The sequence below is a fragment of the Neofelis nebulosa genome, chromosome 5 (assembly GCF_028018385.1).
Source record: "Neofelis nebulosa isolate mNeoNeb1 chromosome 5, mNeoNeb1.pri, whole genome shotgun sequence".
Taxonomy (NCBI): Eukaryota; Metazoa; Chordata; class Mammalia; order Carnivora; family Felidae; genus Neofelis; species Neofelis nebulosa.
Genome location: NC_080786.1, coordinates 142,705,724 through 142,717,359, shown reverse-complemented (window position 1 = coordinate 142,717,359; position 11,636 = coordinate 142,705,724). Strand labels below are relative to the sequence as shown.

General features: G+C 35.9%; 1 pseudogene; it reads right to left on the bottom strand.

Moving 5' to 3' along the window:
• Positions 1-7,849: 7,849 nt before the first annotated feature.
• Positions 7,850-7,975, bottom strand: LOC131513346 (U2 spliceosomal RNA; annotated as a pseudogene).
• Between the last annotated feature and the right edge of the window lie 3,661 nt (positions 7,976-11,636).

The window sequence follows — 11,636 nt, the reverse complement described above, 5'->3', positions numbered from 1 at the left end:
TGTAGCTTGAGGTATAGTAGGTTTGAATGACTTGTACTATCCTATCCCTAATTGACATATGTCATAAGAGGTGAAGGAAGATCAAGTGTAGAAAAGGATCACCATCCACTCCTAGACTTGTTTCTTCTGTACTACATTTGTACTTACCTTGCTCAGCTTACAGGCTTTTCTGGCATCAAGAATGAGAATTTCAGGGCATCTGGGTATTAGGCATCGGTTAGGCGGCTGACTCTTGATTTTGGCTCAGGTCATGATCTTGTGGCTTATAAGTTCAAGCCCCGCATCAGGCTTTGCACTGCCAGTGCTCAGGGCTCTCTCTCTCTCCCTCTCTCTCTGCCCCTCCCCTGCTTGTTCTCTCTCTCAAAATAAATAAACAAACTTAAATATAAAAAGAATGACAATTTCTTTTTGGTCCCTGTAACTTCTGGCCACAGTGACACTTTAACACTTAGGGGCAAGTTATGAATAGATTTCAAAATAAATTCCCACTGAAGATATAAGAAAAAGGAAGGGGATTCCAAATTAATGCAGTATAATTTCCTTATTATAGTTTAATCAAAATTTAATTATATTGAGAAATGAGGAGTTATACGCACCCTGTCTCTTTCCATTTCTCTCATTCTAACTTTGGCTGCTGGATGCCTGATTCTGTCATTCCAGCTTATAGTTCAAGAGTGATTTAAACTTCACTTCTTTGGGCTTTATAGAGATTTCAGTTTCTGACAGATCTGATTGTTAATCCTCTGAGTAGGTATGGCCAGCTCTTAGGGAAATTTTGTATCAGTTCAGACCCATTTTATTTTTTTGTACACTGAATATTCTCTCTTATTTGTCAAGAGCCAAATTTAAAGGGAGTCATCTACTGTGGTGACACTTGGCTTTGCTCTGGCACTCATTTTCTAAGCCAGTGTCAATACCTATGTTCATTGTTTAGGCCAGCCACAAAGCCTATTGCCATCTTGTTCCGGGATAGACCTATCTTGTTCACGTCTTTTTCCAACAGCCATGCCAGAAACTTTTGGTTTTATTTTATTTTATTTTTCTAAGTGTTTATTTATTTATTCTTCAGAGAGTGGGGTGAGGGAAGGGAGAGAAAACACAAGCAGAGGATGGGCAGAGAGAGAGGGAGAGATTCCCGGGCAAGTTCCATGTTGTCAGCACAGAACCCAACTCAGTGCTCGAACTCACGAACCATGAGCTCATAACCCAAACCAAAATTAAGAGTTGCACTCTTACCTGACTGAGTCACCTAGCTGTCTACTGAAACTTTTGGTTTTAAATGCTTCCCCTTTGCACTCGGAGGTCCTTGAATGCCTTATAAGGTCCTTTGAGGAGCACTTCCAATTTTCAGGTCTTTTGCAGCTTTTTCTGGTGCAAGTTTGTACACCAACCTGCCTTTCCATGCTTACTCTCCATCTTCCCCTAATCAACACTTCCACTTAGTTTACTATCTTTTCATAAATCTAATATTTAAACATAAAATATGTTGAATAAATTATTTTAGAGATAATAAACATAATTTTTTATAAATAATAAATACTATTGTGTTTAGAAACAATAAACATTATTTTTAGTCATGAGCTAATTATTTTATTTGTATTAACCTATAACTATAAAACAAATGTGCCAGTTTATACAGGTTATGAATCTACATAAAAAAGTATTGTGTTACTTGTACCCCAATGTTTATAGCAGCACCCTCAACAATAGCCAAATGATGGAAAGAGCCTAAATGTCCATCAACTGATGAATGGATAAAGAAATTGTGGTTTATATACACAATGGAGTACTACGTGGCAATGAGAAAGAATGAAATATGGCCCTTTGTAACAACGTGGATAGAACTGGAGAGTGTGATGCTAAGTGAAATAAGCCATACAGAGAAAGACAGATACCATATGTTTTCACTCTTATGTGGATCCTGAGAAACTTAACAGAAACCCTTGGGGGAGGGGAAGGAAAAAAAAAAAGAGGTTAGAGTGGGAGAGAACCAAAGCATAAGAGACTCTTAAAAAGTGAGAACAAACTTAGGGTTGATGGGGGGTGGGAGGGAGGAGAGGGTGGGTGATGGGTATCGAGGAGGGCACCTTTTGGGATGAGCACTGGGTGTTGTATGGAAACCAATTTGACAATAAATTTCATATATTGAAAAAAAAAGTATTGTGTCAGTAGGGACTTCTGTATTTTGACAAGTTGTGTCTGATGGTAAAGTAACTAAATAATACGAAAATAGTTTTGTAACAACTGTAAAAAATAACCTATTTTACTGCCAGAGACAAGGGTCACTTTACTGAGGTTTATTTTTGGATTACTATTGGAAGGAACTCAGCGAATATCATTGTGGGCTCTGCAAATGCTAGGAACACCAAAAGTCTTATTAATTTCTTACAGCTATATATGATTCTTATATTTTCCTTAAAAGTATACTACTATACAACTGAATAAACCATAGTCTAGTTAGAGGGGATAACTTATGGAATTTCTTTTAAATTTGAACTCATGATAAAAGGGGAAAATTTTTTCAGGCTTTTTTTAGAAGGACAGAATTTGGAAGTTCATATAACCCTATAAACATCCATTTTGAAATCTTTCCATTTAAGGTAAAAAATGCCTATAGTGATAATATTATTAATACAATGAAATAAGTATCATTTTGACAGTCAATTGTATTTCTCTTGTGTTAATACATAATTCAATATGGGTGCACAAAAACAATTGTTCACAAGGCACCTGGGTGGCTCAGTAGCTTAAGTGTACAACTCTCGATTTCAGCTCAGGCCATGATCCCATGGTTTATGAGTTCAAGCCCAGCGTTGGGCTCAGCCTGCTTGGGGTTTTCTCTCTCTCCCTCTCTCTCTTCCCCTCCCTGTTCTCTCTCTTTCTCTCTCTCACAAAATAAATAAGTAAACTTAAAAAAAATAATCATTCATTTACAAATTTACCCATCCAACAAACGTTTTGTTGCCCATTCTGTCCAGGGTACAATGGGGTTCTAAAGGATGGTGAAGAAATCTCTCTACAAGGACTTAGATGTTTAGGAGACACCAACAATTAAATAGTAATATGGGAATTATTATAGAGATGTCTATAGTTTCTATGGAATTAAGTAGAAAGATCACATAATCAATATTAAGATAGAGGAGTTCAGGAAGTCGTTATTTCAATAGTTTTTTTTACTGAGGGACAGCAGAAAATTGGAAGCAAAAAAATGTGAGGAAAGGCAAAGAGATCCAATGAGTTCTATAGAATAGAGAAACTCAAGAAAGGAATCTTTGTAGACATCTAAAGAATACTGTACACATTACATTCGAGGAGCTATTAATTATTTCCCGGCATTAGGACACCAGCTGAGTTAAAGGTATTGGTGAGAAAGTAAGACATGGAAGAGAAATTAGGGACATATTCTTTAAGTACTACCTAGAATACTTTAAGTTTAGGTCATTTTTTGAAGAACGGTCATTCTCTGAATGAAGGTCATTCTGTGTGTGTGTGTGTGTGTGTGTGTGTGTACAGTGGCAGATATATGATACATGAAAGAGGAAGGGTTGGGAAGGAAGTTAGTGATGGGATCTACATTTCAGAACGACTCCTGGATGCAGGGTAGAGAATGACTAATGTAGTTTAGGACTGATACAGAAGTGGTAAGAAAAGAAAGTGACAAAAAAATACAAGCAACAAGAAGTAGGAGTTACCAGTCACAACTACAAATGAACAAAAATAGATACATTTAAGAGTACATTTTCTTAGTGCGGGATCTGTCTGGAAAAGTCAGGAAGAAGCAATCCATGGGGAACATTAGGTCTCTATGAAACTGAAGAGAAGGTAGGAAAGGTCATAGGTGGAAAACATATACATTTGAGACAGAAGATGTGACAGACTCAAGTTTTGCCTGCTTCGCAATTTAGCTTCATAATGGCTCCAATTATATTATTACGAGGGGAAGACAAAGAAACTCTCCAACAACTTTCATGACTTCAAATTCATATAACCAGTAGTTGGTAACAAAAGATGTTTTGGTTCCCCAGTACTGCATAACATTCCATCCCCCAGAAATAAAACTTCAGTGGCTCAAAATAGCAATTACAGATTTTGTTTATGAATCTGCAGTTTGTTCAAGGTTAAGTAAAGACAGCTCATATCTGATCCTAATGTTTGGAACCTCAGCTGAGATGATTCAAATCCCTAAGGGCTGGAACTGCTGAAGCTGTTTGGATCCCTCCCACCCTTCTCTCTCTCTCTCTCTCTCTCTCTCTCTCTCTCTCTCTCTCTCCCCAGGTGATTTCAGCATTCTCCATTTCTTTAACAGCAGGTGTCAGAATAGTGCAACTTCTTACATGGCATCTCAAAAATCTAAGAACCAGTATTCTACAAAGTTTAGTGAAAGCTTTGAGGCTTCTTCTGAGCTAGCTTCAGAAGTCTAAGGATGTCTCTTTTAATGCATTATGTTGATCAAACAAGTCCTTAATGGGACACCCCAGGTTTAAGGGGAAAGGAATTAGATTCCACCTCTCAAGATAAAGGGTAGGGAAAATTCTGGTCAACCTTTCACTAGCGTGGGGCATTATGTTTATATTTTTATAAATAATATTAACAATGAGTTTATATATTTTACCCTTTCCCTTAAAGGAGAATTACTTATAAATGTCAACTTCAGAAGATAATAAGGTCCATCATAACACAACTATAATGTCATTTATGTATTATAAGTGATGAACCAGAAGTTGACGTGGGCTGATTTTACTAAAGGAACAGCCAGATTGCTTTATAAACAATGGCCAACTCCTTCCTTCTAACAACGAGAGCAGATGAGGAAATGTGTTTAACTACTAATAATTCCTATCGGGAAACTGTCATTTATATTGAGAGAAATTCAAATATTCTCTTGGTCACATTAACTTAACTAATAAAGATAAGCATCCAGAATAGGAAGAGAAACATGCAAAAAGACTAAAGACCCTAGAGTCTAAAGCGCTATGAGGGGTGTCAATCTGAAACTTGTCCCTGACAGTATGAGGCACCAAAGGACAGAGGGTCTCTATTTTGGACAAATGATGGTGATAAGAGAAAGACCTGAGTGATGAGTGATTACCTGGAATCAGAGTTGTTCTTTAGTGTTGGAATGCAGTTAGTCAGGACTGTGTGGTTTTAAACAACATGGCAGAGGCCAAGTTCCATGGGAGCACGTAAAGTTTCAAGAGTCCTCTGCCAAGGAATTGGCGAGGGTTTGGATCATTGTGCAACCTGGATGTCTTTGCCATGCATGTGTCAGAGCTGAACACTTGCTACATTAGAAAGGAAGGAATTTTTCCAATAGCAAGCAGTATTCGATGTTGGAATGTTCTATGAGTGAACTTTAAATAGAATAAATGTCAATTGTCAGGTGTGATCCTGTTGGAAATTTAAATGAGAGACCCTTGATTTTTGTCCTAGAGTTTTGATTATAGAATATATTTGAAACATACCTAGAACTAAATGTTCTTAAATCACAACTTTTATTTTAAAAAAAGCATTTGTAGATTTCACATCTTGGTTTGGAAACTTCCAAGTTGGTTAGCACAAAATAGACACTTTCAGATATTTTTTTGAAGACAATGGCAATTGTTCTAATCTTTGTATAAGTTTGAAGACCTCTGTAACTTTATTCAAAGAGAATATTAATGAGATGTATATATTCTTTTCTTAATATTTTAAGAAAGTGGAATTAATGGAGTCTGTCCAACATCACTCTTGGAGTACGATGCACTGATTTTTTTTCTCTGACAATAATTTTCTTGAAATTATAACCAACAATGTTCTAAAAAATGCTTTAAAAATTTGTAAAAATGGTGTTGGGTATTGAAATGCTTTCTTCACATATTCAAGTATATTGTAGATACAGAATTAGAGAGTTGTTTCGGCTCCTGTGTTAAATTATTGAAATGGCTACAAAGTTTAAATGCCCTGAGGACATATGTAAGTAGCTCACTAAATCAACATTAAATAAATCTTTGTATATTCTTCTCCTGATTCTTGAAGATTAAGGGAAGAACAAGTCTCAGGTCTAGGCTTAATGTCAACATTAAGACTTAGCAGGAAGAATGCATCAAAAAGGAAGAGGAAGTATTTAGAAATCAAGGAGATAACAGTGTAGAGGAAGACAAGGATGTCAAGAAAGAAAGGGTAAAATTCAAAATGGAAACATTACAAAAAACTTGCATTTCCTTACCTTACACTTAGGTGCAGACTTATAACTATTCATTAACCTCTGCTGAACTGGTGAGAATATCCTCTTGTGAATTTTAAAGTTTGCATATCTAGGGTACAGTTCCAGTTTTAGAGAAAAATCAAGGACCAAGCTCTTGACCCAGACATCATAATTTAATGCAATTTCAAACTTCGGGGTCAATATACATTGGTAGTTTAATGAGTAGCAAATGGATTAAATGAAAAATACATTCAAGCTAAGTTGACTTCACAAGAGCAAATTCAGTTTCTTTTGGCTCATGAAAAGATTGGGCATAACTTCTTTTGACTTACTTAAATCTTTAAAAATATTCTGATTTATATATACATAATTATGTTCAACTGGTTATCCTCATTACTATTAATTAATTTCCTCAATATGTGCACACTGCTTCAATGGCAACAGAAAGGAAATATGCAATTAGAAATATTTTTAGTCCATCAATTGGTAAAATATCCCATCGGAAGGTAGATATAAAGCTCAGACAACATCTAATGCACAGCATTCGTAACCCAGGGAACATTTTAATCATTAGGAAAAAACACAGTCTGTGTCTTGTTAGCTAATCTGCAAGGGACGTGAGACCAGGTAGGAATTGATTCTAAGCAAGTTCTACATCCCATGATATCCATCTGCCTGATTCAGAGCAGATGCTGATCATCATTTATTGAATTTGATGAAATCTTGATAAGTTCAGTTTTATGAAAGCATCATTATCTCATTAAATTTATAACTCAGGAGAACATTTGCTTCTATAGGAAACTAACTGAAATAGTACTTATAGAACAGTAATCTTACACTGTCACATGCTAGAATTCAGGTACAGAAAATAAAAGATTAAAACGGATATAGTCATTCGGAATGACTGCTCTGGAATTTCAAATGACATGTTTAAGCTTCAGAATTGGCTTGAAAAGATAAATAGAGCCTCAGAAATGATTGATATCTCAAATGTTATTAGAATCAACCCTGTTTCATTAGGAGAATCTCAGTTGAACTATAAGTATTGTTGGTGATGTTAAGATGTTTTATACAATGGAATTTCTTTTGCTAGATTCCATGGGATGGAAGAAAAGAGATGGGGGTTGTAAATATGTTCTCTTTCCATGGATCTCCCAAATCTTGGCTAAAGAAAACTCTGTCTACCCAACTTCCTTTTATTTTTGGCAAAAACTTGTTTTTTTTTACTAATTATCCCCAGCTGTACCAGATTCTGTACTTCTTTTAACTTCACATGCTCTTACATCTGTGTACTTCTTGTGGAATATGGGGTCTTAAAATGGGAAATCCTTTGGGAAGGGTGAGTACAGTATAATTGTCCAAAGAGAAAAAACATAAAAACTTGAGGCCGAATAATAGTCTCTTCTATTCTTTCTGTCTGTTGTCAGTCAACTACTGAAAAGCCATTGTACTGGTATTTGCCTGCAACAGCAAAGGAGCATACTCTTTCAAATGTAAGGAATTTTGATGTAATTGCATTTTTTTAAAAAATCTCATATTTCCCTTTCTCTTAGTTTTCTGTCAAAGGCAATCAATGAGCCAATTTATAATTTCGAATGAACCAACTGCCCCATTATGCAGATTTGTGCTTAAAGATCCTTCAGAAGATCCTTCATATTTCCTGGTGAAGGATGGCAGTAAAATTGTTATTAATAAGCGTTTGGCCTTGTTATTGTACACTGGGTGATAAAAATATTAAACTGGTAAGAACAGGTACTACACTTGATCTTAGCCAAAAGGCCAAGAAGTGACTGGATGATAAAGATAAAAACACAAAAGAGGTACAGAGCACATTTAGGGTTAAATTGGAGAGAGACTCTGCCAGGAAAAAGCAACTACTTTTATTACAAATAAGGAAGCACAGAGTAGACTGAAGAGAGTTTTAACATGTTATATATCTGCTCACTTTTTCTTTGCCCTGGTTGGCCTTATCTTTTTCTTACTTTTGCAACAACTTTGTCATGTATACTTTTTTTAAATTTTTTTTTTCAACGTTTTATTATTTATTTTTGGGACAGAGAGACAGAGCATGAACGGGGGAGGGACAGAGAGAGAGGGAGACACAGAATCGGAAACAGGCTCCAGGCTCTGAGCCATCAGCCCAGAGCCTGACGTGGGGCTCGAACTCACGGACCGTGAGATCGTGACCTGGCTGAAGTCGGACGCTTAACCGACTGCGCCACCCAGGCGCCCCTGTCATGTATACTTGAGTAAAAATAATGAAGATAAATCTAACAGTAATCCCTTTGACTTCTGGCTAGTGCATTTCTTATTAATTTCAAAAGTTCGAAAATGACAATTTGGGTAAATGTGAAAACAATATGCATTTCCATATGCTGTAATAGATTTCTTTGTAAATGGCAAAAACACATTGACCTTTTAATCAGAAAAATTTGCTAATTTGAAAACCATGGAACCCAGGAAACGTTACCTTTTCCAAGATGTTTGACATGAACAATAATAATAAAATTCAGTCATATTTGATATTTTGCAGATGTTCCTAGTATAAAAATTATACTTTTATTTTTTGTGAATTTATCTTTAATTAAATCACTTTGTTGAATTCTCTTATTTGTTTTAAATGGTCTGTCTGTAGATTTTGTGGGCTTTCTATGTAGATGGAAATATCTTCTGCCAAAGTGACAATTTTTACGAGCCCTACACTTCTTTTATTCCCCCCGTACTTTCTTTATTACACTGACCATATTATATTTATGATAAAGAGTAACCAGTGTTTGGGGAATGCTAGTTTATTTGTTTTTCATATTCTTAATTTTTGTCTATTATATAGAATGCTTGTAGTAGATTGGTATATTGCATTAGTAGAATATTATAGTGTAGATCAATTTTTGTATTATTAGGATACATTCTATTTTCACTTGATTTTTTTAAATGTAGGCCATCAGATTCAATTATCAAATGTTCCATTTGGAACTTTTGCATTTACATTTTTTTAACATTCTTAAATGAATATTTTGCTACAACTAATTTTTCAGTTGTGCAAACAGTTACATAATCATCATTGAAAATATAAAGCTGGACAGAATTTATGATTTGTATAAGTGTTAATTATTGTTTGAATTTCTTGAGTAAAACTCAAGAGTAAAACCACCTAAGCCTTGCACTGGAAAAAGGGAAATTTGTTTCTTAATTGCCATTTACAATTTCTTAATTTTATTTTCTCATTCAAGTTTTCAATCTTTTGGGGCCATATTTTATTTTTACAATCTAGATGTGCATTTATTTATTCTAGGCTTTCAAACATTTTAATGAATTGTTCAATATGATGCCCTTTTATTGTATTTTAAAATTTCTGTTGTTTTCTAAATCACCTCTTTTATTCCATATTTTTATTGGCATCTTTGTTTCTATTTTTCATTAGGTTTTTAGAATTTATCTTATTAATTAAAAAATATTTTGGTTTATCACTTTTGTCATTTGTTATTGCATTCATTATTTCTATCCTGTCCTTACTATTTTCCTTTCTGTTTTAGAAACTCTTGCCCTTTTTTTGCTGGTTTTAAACCTTTCTTTTTTTAGTTTAAACATTTAGCTCATTTTTATTTCACTGACATTTAAGTGACAATTTGGTTGCACATAAAATTTATATTCAACATTCTTGCCTTCAACACGTGAAAAATATCACATTATTGACTTCATTCATTTTGGTTTCTTTTAAGCATTATCTTGTCTATCTGATTCTTGTAACTTTATTGGTGTTTTGTTACTTTTGAGAGCTGTAATTTTCCCCTTTTTAATTTATGTTCTTAAATTCTTTTATGTGTCTAAGTATGGGCTTTTTCTACCTAACTCTGTCAATCTGCGATGACTTTCAACCAGAAGTCCTTCTTCCTTTAATTCCAGGAAATGTGGTATTATTTCCTAAAACATTTCTCCTTTCCAGTAATTCCCACACCCCCCAGCCCTTTCTAGTACTCTAGTACTCTATGACCAAGTGATTGGTCCACCTACTACTGTGTGCAACATCTGTTATGTTTCCTTTGTATAGTTTCTCTTTATCCTCTATCTTCTGGGGAGATTTTTGCCCATATTCCAGTGCACTCATTTTTTTCTTAGGCTGTATTCATCCTTCTACTTATTCCATTGAGTCTTTATTTATGCTCTTAGTTAACTCATATCTAATGTCTCAACTTTTGGGTTTAGTAAGTCCTTGTGGATTCATATTGCCAACATTTTTAATTATCTCTCGAGAATAATTTATACCTTATAGATAAATTTTGGGCCATCTGTTCCAATAGTTGTGCTTTAGATGGTGTACTGCATATGGTTTTCTTTTGTTTTCTAGTAATGATCTGTTTCAGGTTTTTTGTTCAGGAGTTGGCAAACTGTAGTTCATAGACCCAAACTGGGCTACCACCGGTATTTACAAATAAATTTTTATTGGATCACAACCCCTATTTGTGTATGTGTTGTCTGTGGCAGATTTCATGTGCTATGAAACTATATGGCCTGCAACTCTGAAACATTTACTATCTGCCCCTTTACAAAAATAGTTTGTTGGCCATCAGTCTGATTCATTTCGGCTCATATGTCCTGGGGGCATTAGCTACCTGGTCTGTTAATGTGTATTGGAGAAGAGGGGCGCCTGGGTGGCTCAGTCGGTTAAGCGTCCGACTTCGGCTCAGGTCATGATCTCTTGGTCTGTGAGTTTGAGCCCCGCGTCGGCTCTGTGCTGACAGCTCAGAGCCTGGTGTCTGTTTCAGATTCTGTGTCTCCCTCTCTCTGACCCTCCCCTGTTCATGCTCTGTCTCTAGCCTGTCTCAAAAAAATAAATAAAACGTTAAAAAAAATTTAAAAAAAAATGTGTATTGGAGAAGATAGGAAGCCTAATCCTCATTGGTATTTCTAAAGACTAATTAAGAGAGAGAGAAGGGGGCAGGGGAGAGAGAGAGAAAGAGAGAGAGGGCTGCTCCAACAGTGCTGCCTGTATCCCCTTCCAGAAACTGTTCTCATGCCAAAGGAGCTGCCCTACCTCTCCCCCCTGTCCCCAGTGATTGGCACCTGATGACTGGTCATTGCAGTGTCCAAAGGCCTGGCTCCCTGGTCTCAGGTAGAGATCTCTCTGAAGAGCCGCCCCAGCTTTAGAATTCCCTGTGGGACCAGCTGACACTGTTGAAGCAGCTGCAGTGCATTTCATTTTCTCTACCTAATTCTGTCTCACTTGCTCTTTTCTAGATGGTGTTCCAGAGAACACTCCCCACTTCCAGAATTCAGAGTCTGCAATCAGTTTCTTGGCGCTGCCTTGAGAGAGAAGGAAGTCTCCTTTGCTTTTTACGTTATCCTCGAGATGCACACAGTGAGGGGGATAAAGAAGAAAAATCACAAAAGGGGAGACAGTCTGGTTTGGCTCCTATCATCAGCTCCTTACATTAATATCCTTATGCTGTCCTGA